Here is a 23,564-nt window from a genome sequence, read left to right on the forward strand (position 1 = left end):
AGTGGTATATTGTCCTGAAAGAGATTTGTGTTATCCATGACTGTATCTGGCAATCCTAACCAGATCAATCAATGAACAAGTATTTATTGAACATCTGCAAAGTTCCTTGCCTAATACAACAGAAAAGTTGTGTAAAGTAATTCTTTCCACCATCAAAGGATGCATACATGATATCATTAGAGATGGACTCACTTAACTTTGGTCTACAGTATTAGTCAAACATGAAGTATGTATTGGTATTTCTTGTACTTTGTTTTCCTTGGGAAACAAATTAAGGGCACTTGTGCTGAGAGTTGGGTTGCTGCATTTCCTTTCATTTAACCATTATCTAAGATGAGCTATAATATTTTTGAAATGATTGTGCATTCATTCATTCAGTAAGTGTGCTGTGCATGTATTTTGTATAGGGCACATTGTTAGGAACAGTCCTTATATGTTGACTCTGTAAATATTAGCAACTGACAGGCGTATGTGTGACCAAAGAGGATGTGAAGAATATATAAGATGGCCTAATATCTCAAAAATAAAAATGTAAAAAATGTAGTATGTCTTCTGAATAAGAGCCACTAGGGGGCAACAAAAGCAAACTTTGGACATCTTTTAAACGAAGAAAACAGCATTGTAAAATGCTTTCTTCTGGTTAAAATCTGGATAGATCTTATGTTTGGGATGGTTACAGGACCTGTAGGCTGTAGTTTCTGTGATTATGGGTTTAGTAGTTATAATTACCTTTCTAGTGTGGTTTTAAAGCCTAGATCATTGGCACGGATAATAACTGTGATAATAGCATCACCTTACAATTCATGCATCATCTCATATCAGCCTCCCACAACACAGGCAGGGAACACATTCTTTTCCCTTTTCCAAAGGAAAAGAAAAACAAAACTGAGTTATAGAGAGGATAAACTAGTAAGTAGTCAGAAGAAATCAAACTACTGGCACAAACTTTATAAATACTAATTATCCACTTACCCAGGCATAAAAAATTCCCTGCTTTGCCATAGACAGTCTAGGAGATTACAGGTCCCAAAATTAATGATACCAGTTTCGAATGGAGACATATAGTAGAAGCTCCTTGGAAGATATTGTGGTTTTAGGTGATCACAAAATATCATCGAATGATGTTACCAAAATGTTCAGCTCAAAGGCGTTTGCAGAAACACAGCCCTGGCTCGTGGGAAGGAGGCGTGCTTCTGGACTCCACCCTGGTTAGACCCCACCTAGGATTAAGTGTTCCATTTTGTGGCTAGAATTCTGTAGAGAAATTGAGAAGGGACAGGCTAGGGATTAAGGATCCTAGAAACGGTATCTTAGACGGTTGAAGAGAAATTGGGGTATTACAAAAAGGAGATACAGGGAAATAGCTTAAGAGTCTGAAGCAATGATGTTTAAGCATATGGGTCTGAATCCTACTTCTGCCATTTATAATTTTTTTGGACAATTTACTTCGCTTTCTGTGCCTCAGTTTCCTCATCTGTCAAATGATTGCAATGTCTATTTAATACGGCTGTTATAAGGAAAAATCGAGATTGTGCATGTAAAGTGTGAAGTGTAACATCTGGTGGGTGGAAGGATTTGATAAACGATGGCTGTTGTTTTATTGGTGTGATTGTTACTGCTGAAGCATTTGAAAGGCTTTCCTGTAGCAATGAAAATAGACTTGTTTGTGTTGCCCCAGAAAATGCTATCAAACCTAAAAGAGGCACTAGTTAAAAGCAAGAGTTTTGTGAATTGAGCAGGTGTGGCTTCAAATCCTGTTTCTAATATTTAACATCTCTGTGATCTTGAGGAAGTCACAGGGCCTCACCAAGGCCCCATTTTCTTTTTTTTTAACATGGACAGGCACCGGGAATCGAACCCGAGTCCTCTGGCATGGCAGGCAAGCATTCTTGCCTGCTGAGCCACCGTGGCCCACCCGGCCCCATTTTCTTATTATTGAGAATCGACTGTGGCCAGTCTGGGTGCTGAGCACTGTGGGTAGAGCAGTGAAAGTGGTCAGGTCCCAGCTCACACCATCGTAGTCATTCAGGCAGGGGGCAGCTCGCCATCTGCAGGGTTTTAGGGGACTTAGGAGAAGACATTTCTGCAAAGGATAGAATTTTTTAATTATATGTCGAAGGAACCTATCGAGAGTCTTTGTTTCTACTCTTGAAAACACTAGGGAAAGACTTTGTTCCTACCTTTGTATTATTTTCATCTGATGTGACATAAGGCTGCTCCTCATTCATTCAAAATTAATTCTCTTGGGGGCAACAGTGACTCAGTGGCAGAGTTCTCGCCTGCTATGCTGGAAACCTGGGTTTGATTCCCAGTGCCTGCCAATGTAAACAAAACAAAACAATTAAGGCAAAATGAATTCTCTTGGAATAGCATTTAGCCTTTAAGATTGACTGGACACCTTTATTTCCCAAAGGTTTAAAAAGGGGAAAGTGTAGCTTTGGAATTGGAGAGGAATTTAAACCCTGTTTCACTGGCAACTAGATGTGAGACCTGCAGAAAGTTTCTTAGCGTCTCTGCACTGAGTCTTCTCATCTGTAAAATGGGGCTAATCACTCCTGCCTCAAAGGATTGCGCAGGGCCTAAATGTGCCATAGTGTACAAAGCATCCAGCATGGTGCTTGACACGGAGGCGATAGTCCTGTCTTCTCTGTCGTGTCACTGGCAGTCCTCGTGTTCACAGCTCTGTGAGTCAGCCTCAACTCTAAAACCAGTAGAGACTGGCCTTTTGGTGGTTGCCCCATCTCCTTGACCCACTGACATTGCAGAGCTCCTGCCAGGTGAAAGCAGACCTCTGGTACATTTACCACATTTGGTTCTTGAACTCTAGCTCCTCAGCAAATCCATGGTACCCTAGGGGTCTAATGATGTTACTCAGGCTCTAGCTGTCCTCCCTCAATGAAAATATACTCCTTGAAAATAATCAGTTGAAACAGTTTATACTGAGGTTGATTGTCTAGGAAAATTCAAAATATTATCCTAACTATTCATTCTGGTGTTTTAATACTATATCAAGTTTAAGACCAAATTAATGAATCTCAAATGTTAGAATTAGCAGACTCTCAATAATGCCTACGAGGAAAGAATTTCAAATGCACAGTGGAGTTATTCATAAACATTACTCATTTCTACAATTCAGAACTGACTACATAAGGCTGTGATTGCCTTGATGACAAACTCATCTTATTTCTATTTTCCCCAGCCATGGGATATTGTAGGCATTCAATAAATGTTTGTGAAATGGATAGTCCTCAGACCTTGTCAGAAGAACAGATATATTTCTTAGCCTACACATTACTGCTGAACACAAATAGAAACTGTTTATAAAACACTTGGGGAGGGGGGTTGTAGAAATAGAAGCATTTTTCTTTTCCATTTCTTTAATGTTGAGGTTAGAGGAAGTCAGGTATTTCTAGAAAGTGTCATGTTCTCATCTGGGGTGAATTTCCTAGAAATACGATTTGAAGCCAAGCTTCACATGGCAGTATGACATGCGACAATCAGAGGAGAGGATTCCAGTTTAGCAGACATCACAAATGGAAGTTCGAAAGTCAGTAAGAAAGCTGTGCTGATGACAATACCAGAAGAGCTTGTGTGGCTCGCTGGTTCGGGAAACCTATCACCCAGTATATATTTTCTCTCTCTTGGTTTTAGTTTCCTTTGAACATTTTAAACATCCTTTCTCCCACATATCCTCTCAAACTTCTCCTATACATTCCCACTCCTCTTTCTCCCCCACATATGTAGCAAACCAAAAAAAATCAGGCTCCCTCTAATGTTATACTAATTTCCCCTAATCACTTGCCCAGTTATATATCATACTCAGAAAAAGTTTCAGCTCATTACTTGATGATCTTACTGTTCTTCTCTTGAAATAGTCAAAGATTTGTTCTTTTCTTTAATAGCCAACAATAAATATGGATTTGAATGTCCCTTCCCCTACTGCTAGTCGCTGAGATTTTCATAACATCAAACTGAAATTTAAGCCTTTTAAAGCTACCCTGAACAAAAGAACCAGGCAGATTTCTTTGACAATTTTATCCTTAGTCTAAGAAGCAAATGTTGAATTTTACATGTTAAACACATTTTTCTATGAGGAAATAAATATACCCTAGGCTCTCTTTTTAAATATTTTACATGCTATTCACATTAAAAAGTATAAAATAGAAATTTGTTTTTAGTGATATCAACAGATGTACTAGCTTGAAGTTCATGGAATTGCCATTTTTGCAGTTCAAAAGTAGTCAAAGATTGGCGATTTCATATGGTTCAACCTCAGAGGGATTCATATTTCTCTAGTGTCCATAGAATCCTCACTTGACTTTTGGTCCTAGAACTCTTGGGTAGAGGTTACACCCATGCATGAATATGTAGGGACTCTTTAGATGGTTCAGTTCAGAAGAGTAACCTTTATTGGCTTACTCATTTGAAAAGGATGTTAAATACATCAATTTTCCATATTAAAGCAGCAACTACAATTCATTGAGTAGGTTTTTATGTACTTCATCTTATTTAGTCCTCAATGTAACCCTCCAACCCTTTTGAAGTAGATATTCTTATCATTACTATATAGATGTGAAAACGGAGTCTCAAAGCAGGCAGCTTCCCAGGATCACACAACGGGTAGGAGATGGTGCCAGAATTCCAAATCTACGCCTGTTGGACAAGGTCTTTCCCTTCTATAACACTGCAACATTGATTAAAACACCAGTAATAAACCCATACTCAGAAATGAAAAACTGATTATCATTAGCACTTGGTATTGAGGCCTAAGAGTTCTTTGCACAGTTCTTTTTTGCGATCAAGTCTTTGAAATGAAATCCTAAAAAGCAGGAAATCCTCTTATAGACTCTGAACACCTCAGGAACAGACTGTGTCTAAATCATCTTGGCATCTTTGGGACATGGTAGTGTACCTGAAACATAGTAAGTCCCAAATGATTCTAGAACAAATGATTAAATGAGTGATGAATGAATAAATGAGATATACAATGTGGGGAGGCAGAATTGGTGCATGGCTTTTTGCAAAATCAAGTACCTTAAACCACATGATAGAATCACATAATCATAACTCTAAATGGGACCTCAGAGATTCCATTGTATGATTTTGTCTTGTTTGCTTTTTTATAAATTAAAGAATTGAAGCACAAAATTCTGTATCCAACTGACAACAGAAGACAGAGCTGTATCCACTGAGCATTCTTGAAGGTATACCGGTCCCAGGAAGTTGTCATCTATTAAGGCATAAAAGGGCTAAACTAAAATAGTGAACTATGCTAAATTATTTATATTTTGATACACGACACGTGTATGTATGTATATATGCAGAACAATTATTTCCTGCAAATTTACTTTCTTTAGGGAAATATTAAAAGTAATTTTTTTTAGTGTGCACAGTGGTCAATTCAGAGATCTACATTTTCGAGGAATTTCTGGATGGTAGGTCAAGGTCAAATACAAATTGGATTTTGCTTGGAATACCATGCTACTTTACTAATCCTCCAGTGAAAAACAGAGTTAATGCTTTGGAAAGGAAATTTACACAGCCACTCTCAAGCCAGCAAAAAAAGAGGAAAAAATGTGAATTTTGTTACATAGAGCAGATACTCTGGCACACACTTTTCTGGAAAATATATTGTACAATGATGCATACTGTTTTCTAAGTGAGTGATTTATGCTTTTTACACACAGTATTTTCTTAGCCTCCTAATCCTGGCTTTCCAGAGGTTCTTTATACCTGAGTTCAAGAAGAGACACTATTCAGAAATGGTGCATTCTCTGCATATAGGTGCTATGCATGCATAATTATCTATTATCTTACATAATAGTCATGGTTTTCAGTCATTTCACATGTCTCCAATGTGACACTTCCCTTAAGTGCTCTTTCAACCTCATATTTTCTATCTGAAGTCCATACCAAAGTCAAATCAGCACAAATAGTGATATGTTTATGCATTTACAGAGAAAGAAAGTTTGGCAAAGGATGAATAAGAAATGAAGGTTACAATGGAAGTGATGTAAACCTCTAACTATGCACATAACCCAAAAGCCCAAAGTAGGACTATTATTGACTGGTTAGTGCTAGGTGAGAAACAAGAGGCATGGGGAGAGAAACTTGGCAACTGGACATGCAGCTTGTAATGACAATGTAATGATGAGTGAGTGAACATTAAATCAGTTCTTTGATATGCAGCAGGGCTGTACATTAGACAGGAGTAAGTGGGTTTAAAAAAATGTTTTATAGCAGCTTCAGGGCCCTATAAATCCTAGGAAGTTTCTGCAGAAGCCCCAGGTTGAAAATCCCTAATATAGGGATTTGTCCTTGACTTAGAGTCAGCAGATTTTAAATATAAACAAGACAGCCTGAGATAGCATTTCATAATGCAAGCACAGATAATTTTGTTATTTTAACTCAGGAGCAAGTTCCTTTGCCTTGCCTGTATTTGACAGTTAACCCAGTGTTTTCATTATATTGATAAGGGAATGAGGAAATTTTTGTTTTTTTATTAGCCTAATTATGAGGATCTCACAGCAAGCAGTTTTGGATTTCAAATGGCTAATGGAATTCCAGAAACCCTGTGTTCGGTGTTAAACAGTTAGTCTAAGGCTGTACTCCCAACAGAGCAGGAGAAATCAACCAGAGAAGGGAAAAGAAAATGCAGCAAGAAAGTCAAGACAGATCGGTCAGAGGGAGAGGGTAGAAGAAAGGAGAGAGAGATCAGCAGCAGAGAGGAGGGAATAGAGACAGCTCAGGAGAAAAAAGGTAAGGGGGAAGCAAAGGAAATGCAGACACAAATGCAGAGACAGCTCAGGAGAAAAAAGGTAAGGGGGAAGCAAAGGAAATGTGGACACAAATGCAGAGACAGCTCAGGAGACATCACGGAGGTGAGACCCAGAAGAAGAAGTGGGGAAAGGTTGGAAAAGGGCAGTGAGCAAGATATGGCGTCTGAAAATCAAAGAGCCCCACCTTTGCGGGGCATTGTATTTGGTAACTCTTCAGGTGGCTAAAGAAAATGATGCAATAGAAGCTGTTTGCAATACCATATTGCCTAGGGGAAATAATAAAGGATGGAGATTTTTAAGTATCTGAATTACATGCCTGGTCTATGGAATTCACAGTGCCAAGAAGAGCAAGGACTAGTCGTGTGTATTTTTTTTTTTTCTGATACTAGCAACTGTTAGGCTGGAGTTTGAGAGTTCTGGGTCCCCTGGTTCATGCAGCCTCCCCTTTACAGTGCTTCTTCCCGTTTACAGTCAGCTGTTGCCTATCTGCTTACTGACTTAATGCTCGTTGGACTCCCAAGAGGTGCCAGAGTCTGCATCTGGTTGGTGCCTGCAGTTACCTGTCACCGAACAGGTCCCAGTACAGAGAGAAAAACAGTTCAAGGAGCAAGCTGTATGGTGAGGCACCGAACCTGGTCATGGGAATATTATAGGGATTGGACCTTCATTAAGATGTTCCAGGGGACTGTCAAGCTCTCTATAAAGCTAAAAGTGGCAGAGCTGCTGAGGAGAACTGGCCCCTGCTCTGATGGGTTGAGGATGAGGGAAACAGCCTCTAGAGGCCAGGACTGTGAGACATGCCTGGAAGGGGCTGTTGATGGTCATAGAAAGGCAGAGGCCCAAAGTGTTAAAGGCCCTAGCAGGAGCTGGGATGTTTAAAAGGCATCCTTTTGTGATGTGGTGTTGAAGTGGGTGAGGGAGTGGATTTTAGCTGCACATATTAGCATCAGCATTGGTCAGAAGTAGGGATATCACCTGCAAACATGAGGCTGGAGGCAGCAGGTACAGCCAAAGAAGAGGGCAGAGTACCTGGAGGGGTGAAAGGACACAGTCTGAGCATAACAGACCAGTGTTCTTACCCGAGCTCTGTTAGTTTGGATGGTTTTGACCTCTGTCCTCAGTTTCCTTATTTAAAAAGATAACCTTAGCTAAGTTCCTGAAAGGAACAGCAATATAACAAGCCTAGCACATAACCAATTGCTCAATATTTGGTTATGGGTATTATCTTTTTATTAATAACTTACCTCCAAATTTAAATTTTTGATGTGAGTCCATTTGAGACAAGCCAATTCTTCTCTCTTTATTCACATTATGTTCCCTCTCGTATTTCCCCCTGGTTCTCCTTTTCCCTCCCTTCAAAGATTTACGGTTTATTTTATGTTAGAGACTGACCCATGACAGTGGAACCTGATTTCTTGATGTTTTTCTCTAATTGGGGGATTGTTGCTTTGTTCAGATCCAGAGCTCCAGCAACTAGCCATGGAAACTCTCATTTCACTGGGGAGTTGTTTTCTGTAGGGAACAGCGTTCATGGCGCTAAATTGGGAGGACTGGAAGGAGGGAATTGGTTAATAATTAGAAAAGATTTAAATGACTGAAAATGCTTCCCTGATTGTGTAAATGGAAACTTTTCTCATGCTCACAATATTCACTTGAGACTTAAAGTAGAAGTCTGAGGGTGGGCCACGTTGGCTCAGCAGGCAAGGACGCTTGTCTGCCATGCCAAGAGGACCCGGGTTCAATTCCTGGTGCCTGCCCATGTAAAAAAAAAAAAAATGTCTGAGCCAGCCTTGGCTGCTTTGACAAAGGTCTGATATATGTCTAAGGGAATAAAGGAAGAGATAAAGAGGTAATTCCAGAGGATATTCATCCTTCCTCACTTTTTTTGTTTCAGTGAAGTTTATCTTTTTAGAAGAGTTTTGAATTGTTTGATGCTTTTATTTTATTGGTTCTCTAGATGCCCAGAACCTTTTTTATGAAGTCATTGCTTTTAGAGTTGGGGCTTGTGTGGTGTGTGCTCCAGTGAAGACTTCTCAAACAAGGCCACGTTCAAGTTGGCCACTCCAGCATAGGAAACCTGGCCGGCCGGGGCAAGCCAGTTGCTTCTTTTTCAGAATTCTTCCTCTCTCTTTCATTAGTTCTCCTTTCCTCACTTTCTCTCCTATTTTTTCTTCTTGTCAGTATTAGATACTGGAATAGGCCCACGAATCCTTATCGAGCTGGTTATTTATACTACTTTAGAGGAATGTGAAAGTAAATACGTGAGTTTTTGCATCTATATGTATTTCTCCACCTATATATCCATGAGGGATATTTATATATGTGTAGAATTAAAGGCAGTCTCAGGGGTATCCTAAAAGATAAGGTGATGAGAAGAAGATATTTAAATTTCACTTGCTGTTCTTCCGTATTGTTTTAATTATTTTAAATGAGTTTCCATTACTACTATAATAAAAAGAAAAGAAAACAGTACAAGAATTCATGTAATTCTACCAAGTTGTGAGGCTGAGGGTCAAGTGCATGGCACAGACCATCAGGGTTGCAAGAGCTCTGGGGAAGCAGAACTTGACCTGAGTTTGAAGGAAGATCGAGACTTTAGTGAATCTTGGGAAATAGGAAGCAGGCAGCAATGAAATAGGAAGTTTGGACAAGATCGACTCTGAAGTTCCCTCACCTCACAGTGGTCTGTGGTTTTAAGGGACTAGAAGGAGATGCAGTAAAGGCCAAATTATAGAAAATATTAAATATGAGGGTAAGGAATTTGCACAAAGCCTACAAGCAGTGAGGAGCAAATAAGGATATGAACATCTGAGACAGGCGTAGAATGTGAAAAGTAGTATTTGGAGGAAAGTAGACAGGCAGTGATATACAAAATGACCAACTTGATTGGGAGAAGTGAGAAGAAGACACAGATGGAGGGAGAGAGAGAGAGACAGAGATTAGAGGCAGAACTCAATTAGAAATCTAGTACATGGTAATGGATTATACAACATCTTGAAAAACAAAAATGCATGAAAACATGAGCCTATAATGATGCTCAGGAAAAAAAAAAAGGGAAACTTCTGCACAGAAAAATACTAGCTAATTATTCTAGAAGAAATAAGAGCATTAAAAAATCACTACTTCCAACCCCTAATAAATAATTGTTTTAGTCAAGAATAACAGATGCTAAAAACTATATTGGGGTGAAAGGTTTTTGGGGAAAAAATTATCACATGGTCTTATAGAATCACAGACCTGTTATTTACAAAAAGAAAAATTGCCTACGAATGCAGGGATCTAGTAGTCCATAAGTAACCAAACTTAACAGCACCAAGGGTGGGACAATCTTACTTTTGGGCCTACTAATATGATTCAGTGAAAAGTATACAACATTACCTGGTAGATTTTGCTAAAAATGTTTGCACTGATTTTAATAAGGAAGGAACAGTTGGATAAATGCAGAAAGTGGAACAGTCTGTAAGCATCTGGCTGAACTCTTTAAACAATCAAAAAAAGTCAATGTGATTAAAGAAAAAAAAAAAGGGATAGAAGGACTGTTCTGGATTAATAATGACCAAAGGCATAATAACAACCAAATGCTATGAGTAAGCCTGGATTCAATCCTGGATTTAAGGTGGGGGGGGGGGGGGCTATAAAAGACATTTGGGGCACAATTGAGAAAAGTTGAAAAAGTACAATATATTGGATGACTATTGTTAGTTTGTTTGATGTGGTAATGATACTGTGGATATATAGGAAAATGTCCTTACACTGAAGAGATGCTTGCTGATTGGTGGAAGTATCATAATATCTTCAACATAATTTCAGATGGTTCAGGAAAAAACATGTGTGTGTTTCTTTCTTCCCACAAACAGATAAACAGATGCTAGCAAGAGAGAGAAGGAGAGAGGGAAGGAGGGAAAATAAATGTGTCAAAATGTTAGTAATTGTTGAATCTTATACTACTCTTTCAACCTTTCTGTAGTTTGAAAAATTTCAAAATAAACAGGCATGTGGTGGAGTGGGGGGCTCTGTTGCAATAGTCCAAATTAAGGCTTATGGCTGGGATAGTAGAAAATAAATTAGAAAGGAAGAGAGCAAAAGTAAAAGATATTTTGAAGGGAAAATAGATCAATAAATCTTTCTCAATGCTAATGGTACACACGCAACTCAATCTTCAGTATTGTGTCTGTTGATCCTTTCTTCTTGGTTTTGACTGACAAAACCAGATGAAAAGAAAGGAGTTAAGAGTTCTTGACAAAATTTGCCTGAATTCAGAAAGCCTGTTTTCTCAGAGCCTTTAGACAGTGAGATGAAGACCTTATTTTTAGATGAAAAATAAGTAAGAGAAATACTAAGATACAATTGTAGGCAATAGTCAGATGCCAAGACATACATAAACCCAAACACAAAAGAATGTCATTATTCTGAGGAGCTATGATGAAACAAACATCAGGTGAGTCCTGCATGCAGCAGCCAAGATTTTAGTTTTGCATTGATTGATTTTGAACAAGATTATTCTATTAGCATTTTATTCCCACATAAGCCTTTCAGATACTTTAGGAAGAGGCCATTTGACAGATTTCTAGAGACAAGTTTTTTTTGTTTGTTTTTCCCTTCCTTTAAAATTGATCTTAATGCTTATGAACAGTGCAGAGAAAAAAAAAAGCCAATTTCACTTACACTAAAGTCTCAATAATTCAGACTAATTAAAGGATAAAAGCCTAATCAAATTAGTGAATGTTACAGAATACATAGAAAAAATAATATTATTGCTTTCCAATCTTTATATCATTTTAACCAATGGTTAGTTAATAAAATTGTGCCAAGAAGTGATCTAATTGGAGTTGTTTTAATAAACGAATAATGCTCATTTGGAATTAGCATATTTATGTGAGAAACAATATTGCTCCACTTTTTCTTATTCCAGGTGCTATTGCATTTTTGGAAGGGCAGTTTTTCACTGTGTATAATCGTGCCACAGTTTGCAGGACATCTAACTTGCCTGGCCATTTAACTAACCCAATTAATGTCAATATTGACTTCTGACTTTGTCATTTTAATGGCAAAGAGTACCTCCCCATCCCCCAAATTTCCATACCCAGCTGAAAACTACTATTAAATCCTATGTCACAGAGGTAAGCCAAGGTTTTCCTCAGAATCTGTATCCCCAAAGCTTAACGCAATGACTGTCACAAAGAAGGAACTAGGTAAATACTTGTTGAATCGATTTAATGAATTGCTTGAAATTTTGTTTATTAAAGGAGGCCATTTTTCTATAAACATTACTCTATTTCTAATTTGCCTAGATAGCCCTTTTGGTTTGTTTTCATTGTCAAACTAATACCAGTCTCAAATCCAATAGTTTGAACTTTGTGTGTGTGTGTCAGCTGGCGGGAACTTTTAATGTGGTTACAGTTATTGTAATATATGTTCACTTAAAAATAATCCCGATACTGTAACAGTATAAAATATCTCTCTCCTACCCCAGCCACAACACCATAATTCTTTGAAGCCTCAGTAAACTGTTGGTTATGTAACCTGTCAGGTATTCTCCATAAGGTCATGTTTTTTGTTTTTTTTTTTTTACAGAAATGGGGATTATATAAAAGCACAGTTCTGCAACTAGTTTTGCTTTAATTTAACAATATATTGAATATTTTTCAATATCAGAATTTTAGACAGGTATGTCATTGGTTTTAAGGGCTACATAGAATTCTATTGTATGGATATTTCATAATTTATTTAATAAATTCCCTATTGATGGGCATTTTAAGGTAGATTAAATTTAGTAATATTTAAGTGTAAAAACTCAGAAACCATAGAACTAACTGTTTTTTTAAAAAATAGCATATCTGCAAACAGGTCACTGATTTCGAAAGGGAGAACATATTAAGCTCTCTGAGGAATTGATCTTTAAACTGAGACTTCTATAGAATAAGGGGTCAAATACAAGAAGAGTTAGGGGAAAGCATTCCAAAGGGGGCAACTGGTACAAATGTCCCAGGACTGAAGGGAAATTGGTTTGCGGTGAAGCAGACTGAGGGCCCTTGTGCTAGAAAAGAGCAATGCAGTGAGTGGTATGAAATGGATTCAGAAACATAGGCAGAAGTAAAGGCAAGAAGTATAGGTTTTATTCAAAGTACAATAGGAAGCCAATAGAAACATTAACAGGGAAGAGGCATGATGTGATATATATATATATTTTTGGGAGGGGGCAAGGGTTGTGCCTGGTCCAGGAATCGAACCCGGGTCTCCCGCAGGGAAGGCAAGTATTCTACTACTGAACCACCCATGCACCCTGTTACATGTATTTTAAAAGATCATTTTGGCTGTTTATTTGAAAGTGGATTGGGGAGGGGGAGAGGGAAGCAGGGTGAGAGCAGTAAGAGGCTATTGCTGAATCTCTGGGAGAGATGATGGCCTGGACTAGGAATGTAGGGGTGGAGTTGGAGAAAGTAGATGGAATTGAATTATGACTTGGATCTAGAGTAAACAGGCAAACTCATGGATTAGGTGTTGAGGTGAGAGGGAAAGAGAATTAAGGTTGACACTTAGGCTCTTGGTTGAGTGATGTGAGTAGTGGATGACTGCAGCACTACTTGATGAAAATGGGAAATTTTTCCAGAAACTGGTTTGGGAGAAAATGAAGAGTTCGACTTTGGGCAGGATGAGTTTGAAAAGTTCTAGGTGTCCAACTGGAGATGTCAAGTAAGCAGATGGACTTATAAGACTAGATTTAAAAGAAAGATTGAAACTGGAGACAATAGTATCAGAATATTTTTTGTGCAATGTTGTATAAGGTTCTCAATATTTTTGCTTACATTTTCCTATACAGTTAGTTGGCTTGTTATTAAAAAAGCATGAATCTTAAAAGTTACTCTGTTTTTGACTGCCAGCAAATTGGGTTTGGATGGGCAAATTATATTTCACTGTTTTAAATTAAAGACTCCAAAATGATCAGCTCTCTACAAATGCCCTTTTAAGCCAAAACATTTTTAGTGGTTTAAAAATAAATACCAAATATAAAAGGTTGTTAATGTTGCTCCAGCTGCATCTTGCATCCTCACGTGTATGCACCTGGTCTCAGCTGGTCTGTGTGAGACCCCCTGAGCACCAGCCCTAGTTCCTAGTGTGGCCCCATTTCTGCTTCCACAAGATGAAAGAAGTTGTCATGAACCAGGAGAAACTCACCAAACTGCAGGTACAAGTGCACGGTGGTGGGGAAGGAACTGCTCACAGAAAGAAAAAGGTGGTTCATTGAGGAGGTAAGGCAGATGGTGAAAAAAAAAACGACAACTTCAGTTCTCCTTAAAGAAATTAGAAGTAACCTTATCCTGGTACTGAAGAGAATACATTGACAAACCAAGGATAAGTGAACCACTTTAACAACCCTTAAAGTTCAGGCATCTCTGGCCACGAACATTTCCACCATGCAGGCTATGCTGAGATTAAGCAGCTGGCAGAAAGGCTTTCCAGCATCTTAAACCAGGCAGTCTGACTAGTTTTAAGAGACTGGCTGAAACTTTGCCCAAACAATCTGTGGATGGAAGAGCACCTCTTACTACCGGAGAGGATGATGATGATAATGAAGGTTCAGATCTTGTGGAGAATTTTGGTGAGGCTTCCAAGAATGAGGCAAATGGAATTGAGTCAACTTCTGAATAAGATAGAACTTCTTGGAGCTGCTATTTTATATTTTGACTGCTTTTTAATTTTGTTTATGAATCTAGTAACATCTAGATCTGTAATGTTTTTAAGCTCAAGCCCCTTCGACTCCACAGCTCCTTTCAGTTTTTGCTTATACACAATTTATTCTTTGCAGCTAATTAAGCTGAAGAAGCCTAGGAGTAAAGCTTGCAAACCAAGATTAATAAAGTTCTTTGCCCAGTTTAAAAAAGAGAGAGAGATGTTAAGTTTCAACTGCTAAGATATGTAAATATCCAATATCAGTTTTTCATTTTTGCCTCTGTTCCAGGAGAATTCTGATCTTGAGCCTCATGCGGCTACTGTCAGAAATGTTATCATTCTCCACCAAGTGCAACAGCCTCCAGGAGGAGAAGGGAACTTAATTAGAAATTTCCACTTCAAATACAATTTATAATTCATTCACTCTGAGATGTGCTGAAGGGTATTTGAAAAGTTTAATGCTGAATGTACTATTTGTTTTTCTCGAGTTGCCAATAAATATGTGTTGGGTACAAAATATGTTTGTGAAGCACTGGAAAGGACCTCAGAGATTTAGCATGAGGCTCTCACTTTTCAGAGAGATAAAGAGACTTCTCAAGGTCAAATAAGCTAAGAAGAGGAGAGGACTGGAATTCAGGACTCCTGATTCGTAGATAGATCAGTGCTTGGTAAACCTCATACTTTCTCTGACAGTGCCTTTTACCCTATCTCTTCTTCTTGATCAACTGAGTTTCACTGAGTTAAATTGATTCTAGTCTAGTTCATCCTTTTGCTCTTTATGCATCAAGGGAAGAGGTCAGTAGTAGCTAATGATTATATGTGCTTACTGTATGCCAGGCACCGTTCTAAACAGTTTACAAGCATTAACTCATTTAACATTATATCCACACTGGATATAAAGGTATTATTATCCCTATTTTGTGTATCAAGCCCCTTCTGTGTCTGGGTCTGGTTAGATCTGGATACTGATCCCCAAAATACCAAGACTTAAATATTTATAACATTGACCACTGCTCTGAGCTTCAGAGAGAAATTTCCAACTGCCTGCTAAACTGTGTATGTCCAATTAACACAGCAAAATCAGCATGTTACCAAAAAAATGTCATTATCCTCTCTTCCAAACCCACTTTCCATCCTACATTTCCTAGTTTGATTAATGACATCATTTCTCTTCCAATGACCTGTGCTAAGTTCGTGTGTCATCTAGGCCCGGTTATGGTGTCCAGTTACTTGATTAAGCAAACACTCCTGATTATTATAGTGAGGATATTTCATGGATTTAAATAATCAGTAATTTGATTGCATGTATAGCTGACTACATCTACAATCAGCTGAGGAGATTGCTTTCAACAATGAGAGGAATCTCCTCCAATCAACTGAAGACCTTAAAAGGAAAAGTGATGATTTCAGGGGTCAGAAGGGAGAATTTCCATCTCTACTTCAGCCAGCTGGCTTCTGTTGGGGAATTCATCAAAAGCCTTCATCAGAACCTCCAGCTTGCAGCCTGCCTGTGAAATTTGGACTTGCCCATCCCCACAGTTGCATGAGCCAACTCCTATTTAAAAAAAAACTCATTCATTCCCAGCCCATGCACTTCCCAAACAAACAAACAAAAAAACCCAAACAAACAAAATTCAATGAATGGTGCTGCAGTAATGGGGTACTCACATCGAAAAAGAATGAAATATGACCCCTGTCATACAGCATACAAAAAAAAAGAAAAATCTCATTCATATATTTATATATATCCTGTTGGTTCTGTTTCCCTAGAGAACCCTGGCTAATACAACCTGACATTTATTTTTGACGTTTTCCTCATCTCCTGTTTCCAATGCATTCAACACTATAAATATTATTTATACTCGGTTTGGCCCCCAGAAGTATTTAGGGAGAATATCTATATAGAACCTCCTTCTGTGTTTTCTCTCAAGTCTATGCCCCATCTCCCACCCTCAATTTCATCCTCCTGTCTTTCTTAATTCAGGCCTTCATCATCTGCCATTTGCAATATTGCAATAGTTTCCCATCTAGTTACCCTAATTTAGATGTCTTTCTTCTTCAACCTAACTTCTACTTTTACCAGGATTATCCTCCCTAAAATACAGCCTCTGAAAAACCTCCCCATGGACACTCATTAATAAAACTTCCTAACCTAGTGTTCTAGTTTGCTAGCTGCTGGAATGCAATATACCAGAAATGGAATGGCTTTTAAAAAGGGGAATTTAATGAGTTGCTAGTTTACAGTTCTAAGGCCAAGAATATGTCCCAATTAAAACAAGTCTAAAGAAATGTCCAATCAAAGGCATCCAGGGAAAGATACCTTGGTTCAAGAAGGCCAATGAAGTTCAGGGTTTCTCTCTCAAGTGAGAAGGCACATGGTGAACACAGTCAGGGCTTCTCTCTCAGCTGGAAGGGCACATGGCAAACACGGCATCATCTGCTAGCTTTCTCTCGTGGCTTCCTATTTCATGAAGCTCCCCGGGAGGCGTCTTCCTTCTTCATCTCCAAAGGTCACTGGCTGGTGGACTCTCCGCTTTGTAGTGTTGCTCTCTCTGACTCTCTATTCTCCAAAATATTTCCTCTTTTATAGGACTCCAATAAACCAATCAAGACCCACCCAAATGGGCAGAGACATGTCGTCCCCTAATCCAGTTTAACAACCATTCTTGACTAAATCACATCACCTAGGGAGATGATCTCATTATAGTTTCAAACATACAGCATTGAATAGAGATTATTCTACCTTTATGAAATGGGATTTATATTAAAACATGGCTTTTCTTAGGGGGCATGCTTCCTTTCAAACCAGCACACCTAGCATTCAAAGTCCATTTCTACTGGCACCATCTTCATTTTCTCTCTCTCCATGTTCTATGCCTGCCTCACCACACAGCCCATAGTTTCTGAAATAGTCCTTCAATTTCCACCTGGCTATATTTTTATTCTGCCTCAGTTTGGAATGCTCTTCTGAGTTTCCCCCTCTTCCCCAATATCTGCCCCCCACCCACACTCATACACACAAACACACCACACCTGCTTAGCAAAACTGGACCCATCTTTCAAGGCATAGACCAACTTTCACCCCCCCAACAATTTGAGAACCCTTCAATTAGAATTGATCTCTTCTCCTTCCCTATTGAAACCCATATACAGCAAATATTTTATCCTGTCCTACATTGCCTGTAGTTTTTACATGCCTGAGTCCTTCACAGTGATAAAGGACAGCATCTGACTCACCTGTGTGAGGTGTAAAGTGCAATGGACCAGGAAACAGAAGACCTAACTTCTATCCTGGCTCCTCCCTTTCTGTCTGTCCTTGAGAGAGTCACCTCATTTTCTATATTTCATGCAGTTCCCTTACAGAAGATCCTTGCTTGCTTCACAAGTGTGTGATAAGGATCACATAATATATGTGACTGTTTTTGTATTTTTTTTTTTCACTTTGTTTATATCTCACCTTGTTTGGTGAGAAATGTGAGATGGGAAAACAGTTACTAACTGTAGAACATTTTTGAAACATTATTTTTAAGTCATGGAAATCATTGAATTTAGAACCAGGGACCCTAGAGATGGTAGGGCCGAGCCCCTTCGTCTTCCAGAGGGCTCTCCAGCGCAGGGGAGCTTGTTGGCTGGCCTGAGGGACAACCCAAGTTTCCATCTCACTGCATTGCATCATTTCAGGAAAATGCAAATACATTTTTTTCCTTCTTGAGAAAGCATGGTAAACTTTCTTCATTTATTTAATACCGTGCTAGTGTTTCTGCTCATGTTACCCTATTTTTTTTTAACATTTTTTTATTGTGAAATATATACAAAAAAGCAGGAAATTTCCAAGTACATTTTAACAAGTAGTCTTAGAACAGATTTCAAAGTTCGGTATGGGTTGCAGTTCCACAATTTCAGTTTTTTTCTTCTAGCTGCTCCAAGACACTGGAGATTAAAAGAAATATCCATATAGTGATTCAGCAGTCATAGTCATTTGTTAAATCTAATCTTCTCTGTTATAACTCCTCCTTTTCCTTTGATCTTTCTCCCAATGTTTAGGAGTATTTGGGCTATGCCCATTCTAACATTTTCATGTTGGAAAGGAGTGTCGAGAATATAGGATACAGAGATGTAATTAGTTGATAAAGCGGCTGGCCCCTCTGGATTTCAGAATTCATCTAGCCTGGGAACCATCTGAAGGCTGTAGGTTTCTGGAAAATAAATGTAGTATGTGAAACTTTTGTAGAATTCCAGATGGAGTGCTAGGTGTTCTTTATGGTTAACAGGAGTGCTGTTGGTTGGGGTTTAGCAAACTGTGGCAATTAGCAATGTCTAGCTGAAGCTTGCATAAGAGTAGCTTCCAGAATAACCTCTTAGCTTTATCTGAACTATCTTAGCCACTGGTACCTTATTTTGTTACATTTCTTTTCCCTCTTTTGGTCAGGAAGGTATTGTCGATCCCACAGTGTCAGGGCCAGGCTCATCCCTGAGAGTCATGTCCCATTTGCCAGGGAGACTTTCACCTCTGGATGTTATACTTCGCAAAGCTGGGAGGGTAATGATTTTTCTCGTAGAATTGGGTTTTAAGAGAGAGAGGGGACACATCTGACCAACAAAAGAGGTTTTCTGGCATAATTATAGGTAAGCTTGGCTTCTCTGCTACAGAAATAAGTTTCATAAGAGCAAGCCTCAAGATCAAGGGCTTGGCTTATTAACTTGGGAGTCCCTAATGTTTGAGAGGGTATCAGGGGTCTCCCAGGTGGGAAAGTTTAATAGTTCCATATTTTTTCTCCAGTTCCTCAAGGGTCTTTGCGAATACATTTTAATTATCTGTCCCAAATACTCTGGGATGTATCCAGGTATTATATTAAACTATATGGAATTACAAGCCCTCGTTCCTATTCTGGGCTCCATGTGTTTGGGTTGTTTAAATGAGCTACCCAGCAGATTGAGTTAGATTGTGTGCTACAGAAAATTTAGGTTTGGGACAAAATAAACCTCTCTTGCTTTGGTCTCATACAGTATGTGAAGTTCAAAAATGCAGAAAATGTCCTCCTTATATTCTAATTTACATTAGTTCCAACTCAGTCAGCTTCATTCTTATCTCTAATTGAAGCCTGATCTATTTTTGGTTTATTTAACAGTTGTTATCTGTAGCAATTCTGAATTTCAGAGCTGCAGAATTTCAACTGTGCAGAATTTCAACTCTGAGTCTTAGGTATCACACAGGTACTCCAAGTTCCAGGAATATACCAGGTTATACACATATAGCACAGCATCTCAGAATCTAGAACTGACACTTAACAACCCCAGACTCAATGTGACTGCTGGATGCACTTACCATCTAGACCCCAATTTTCTTATAAGTATTTTCTAAAAGTGACCGTACAATATTTGTTTCTGGCTTTCCCCCCCATTTTGTGAAAATTTATGTAACATTTATTTAGAATTTTTTATTCATTAAATATTTTGCAATTTAATTAAATAAATTAAATTGTTTAATTTTTGTATACCATTGTTTTTTTCTTTTTTGTGAAAAATAACATATATACAAAAAAGGCAATAAATTTCAAAGCATATTGCAACAATTAGTTGCAGAACAGATTTTAACATTTGATATGGATTAGAATTCCATGATTTTAGGTTCTTACTCCTAGCTGCTCTAAGATACTGGAGACTAAAAGAAATATCAATATAATTATTCAGCAATTATATACATTTGTTAAATCCTCTCTTCTCTGTATAAATCCACCATCACCTTTGATATTTCTCTTGCTTTTTAGGAGTATTTCTCCTAACTCTTCACCTTTTTGACAAAGTCCTTTGAGGCATAGAAGCATCTAAGTTTGAGGAATTCCAATTTATCTTTTTTTCCTTCATTGCTTGTGCTTTGGGGGTAAAGTTTAAGAAGCTGCCTCCTATTACTAGGTCTGGAAAATGTTTCCCCATATTTTCTTCTAGGAGTTTTATGGGGCTCATCTATTAAGGTCTTTGATCCACTTTGGGTTAATTTTTGTATAGACTATAAGGTAGGAGTCCTTTTTTCACTTTTTGGCTACTGATATCCGAGTTCTCCCATGCCCATTTATTGAAAAGCTATTCTGTCCCAGTTCAGTGACTTAGAGTGTCTTATTTCCTATTCTTTTTAATAAAATCAAAATACCTTTGGATTCTCCCAGTTTCTTCTCTGCTGCCCCCTGCCATATTCCACCTAGACCTCCTACTGTGAAGTAATTTGCTTGAAACAGTCCCCTGAGTTCTGTACCAGACTAATTTTAATTGAAGTCTTGTGCCAGTTTTCTAGCTATTTCCCACTGGGTCATACTTTGTATTTTTTACAATAAATAATTCAGCTAAATTTGTAGTTCTTAGCTACTCTTATCCCAAGATTATTGCACCAAATCTATTCTTTGATTTTATTATTGCTGATAAATGCTGTTTTAAAGCTTTGAATTTTTAGAGAATGATTATGCTATAATACAAATAGCCACCATTATTGAATACCTAGTTTAGGTCCAGTATTATTTTAAGTACTTTATTGGGATTATTTATAATCATCCCAACAGCAACCCTTGCAAAATACATATAAGGAAAGCAAAACTGAAGGAGGTTAAGTAACTTACCCAGGTTATAGAAGCTTTAAGTGTTGGAAACAAGATTTGAATCCCAGCCTCCCAAGGTCTTAACCCAGTGTCACGAAACAGGCACTTTGATGATACTGTTTTCAGAAGAGGCAGATGACATTAGCTGGGTTAGAAAACCCAAATAGTCACAAAGATTGGTGTTGCTGCCTTTTGAGAAGCATTTGCAAAGAGATCAATCCAACTGAGAGGCTAGTTATGGGATTGGCAATAAGCATATGCTTCTTACATATTCCACTTTCTAAAGATATAAACACTTCTGGCATTTTAAAAATGCAGACCCTTAAGGCATTCGGCCTGGGCTTAATAACTGGCTTTGCCATATGTTATCTTTGTAGCCTTGGACAAGTTTCTTTATCTGTGCCCCAGTTTCCTCTTCTGTAAAATGGGGATGGTTTGTGTTTTTACTTCACAGCACTATTGTGAAGGTTATGAGGATTGATAAATGTGAAATGCTTAGAATAGTGCTTGACACATAGTAAATGCTGTGTAGATGTTAGCTAGCATCATCATCATCATCTTCTTCTTCATCATCATCATCATCATCACCACCCTCACGGCCTCATCTCTTACCTCTTTTCCACTCTCCTTCCTCCTTCTTTGCTCTTCAGTCATGACTGCTTTCTTTACTTCAGCTGTACCAGGCCCTCTATCACCTCTGGACCTTCATACATGCCTCTTCTTATGTTTGGAATGTCCTTTGCCCATCCCTCCCTCCCTCCCAGCCCTCTGCAGGCACCCTCACCTATCCTTACCCTGCTAACTGTTGCAAATCTCATCTCTAATGCCACTTTCTCCAGGAAATTTTCTCATACCTCCTCATTCCTCAGTAGCAGTCCCACCTCTCTCTTCCCATAGCATTCTGACCTCCTCTTGTCACAGCATTTACTAAGTTGTACTGTAACTGTGTGTCACCTGAACATTGTCCTCCACTGACTAGTAAAGAGCATGATAGCAGCCATGTTACTCTAGTTCATTCCTTCCTTACTGGGTATTTTAATGAAGCTTAATTTACATTAGCATTGTGTTTTGCTATAGGCAGTACACTAGACATGCAATGAATGATATTAGCCATACAGTGATCATTTGGCTCCACATCATTCAGCTGGGTCCCAGAGGTATTTAATACTACCAAGATACATTAAAATCCATCCAAGAATAGAATAGACAAGCCTAGGGAAGAATAAAGTTCCCTAATATTGGAGGTAGGCAAACAGAGGCAAATTGTCACTTGATAAGAATGTTATAGAGAGATGCAGAAGGGATTGGGGTGATCTAACATGGAAAAGAGAAGATTGTCTCCAAATGTTAGAAAGAGGATCATATAGAAGAAGAAATTATATTGTTTCCTGAGTGCCCTGGGGGCAGAAGCAGGAACCAAAAGGGATGGAAAGTACCAGGAAGATAATTTGGATTCAGTGTAAAGGGACAAGGATGATGTTAAGAGTAAAAGCAGCAATGAAACTCTCCAAATACAGAGAATCATGCAGAACTAGGCCTAAGATGACAAGATTTGGTTATTACTGACCCATTGAAAACAATCACATGCATATAGCAGGGCACAGGTTGTACAGTGGAAGGAAGCTGGGCTGTGTAAAAGGAGCCCAAGGCTGCTGCTGACTATATGATATTTCTTACATGGCCTTGGGCAAGTCCCTTCCCCATGTGGATCAATTCTAATGTATAAGTGCTGAGTGAACACTTTCTATCACCAACCTGTTGAAAAAGTATGAAGCAACCCTTGTATTATATTCTGTATTGGTTAGTTTCCATTAACTTTATTTTGTCACTTTTAAACACAGCCCTTAGAAGAAATTTCAATGGAAGGCACTATTAGGTGCTTTATGGGTATAGTCTCATTTAATTCATATAATAACCCTGATAGGTAGATATTATTATACCAGTTTCATGGGTAAGAAATCTAAAATTTGAAGAGGATAAATGGCTTTCCCAAGTTATGTAGGTATAACAGACAGACTAAGAATTCGAAACCATTTCTATCTGACTCCAAATATTTTGTTATTTTCCACATTTCCTTAGTACATTAACTGAGAAAAAAATCAGAGAATGATCAGAATGCTTTAAGATGTAGAAATTTTACACATAAAGGAAAGGTCCAAGGGACTGTTGCTCACTTGGTAAAAAAAAAAAAAAGAAAAACTGGTTTCTTATGTCAAACACTAAAATACATTCCATTGAATTAAGAATTAAACCATAGGACTTCCTGGAAGATGGCGGCTTAGTAAGACGCGCGGATCTTAGTTTCTTCTCCAGGACACCTACTAGGGGAGTAGAAACGATACAGAAAGCGCCCAAAGCCACAACAGAGATAAAAAAGACAGCGTACCCCATCCTGGAACGGCTGGCTGGCTGAGAGAAGCAGCTCGGGTGAGATCGCCGAGGCGCGCAGGCCTTACCGGGCGGGGTGGCAAGCGGCCGGAGTTACTCCCTTCCCCCTTCCCGGGCCGGCTGGGAGAATTGGAGAGGT

At 38.6% G+C, this 23,564-nt stretch overlaps 1 protein-coding gene and 1 pseudogene across 12 annotated transcripts in view; both read left to right on the forward strand.

Moving 5' to 3' along the window:
- The window catches only part of DLG2 (discs large MAGUK scaffold protein 2), a 2,206,106-nt gene that overhangs the window by 1,867,830 nt on the left and 314,712 nt on the right, over positions 1-23,564 (forward strand). The window lies entirely within an intron of this gene.
- Positions 8,614-14,429, forward strand: LOC143643894 (transcription factor BTF3 pseudogene; annotated as a pseudogene).

The sequence above is a fragment of the Tamandua tetradactyla genome, chromosome 8 (genome assembly GCF_023851605.1).
Source record: "Tamandua tetradactyla isolate mTamTet1 chromosome 8, mTamTet1.pri, whole genome shotgun sequence".
Classification (NCBI taxonomy): domain Eukaryota; kingdom Metazoa; phylum Chordata; class Mammalia; order Pilosa; family Myrmecophagidae; genus Tamandua; species Tamandua tetradactyla.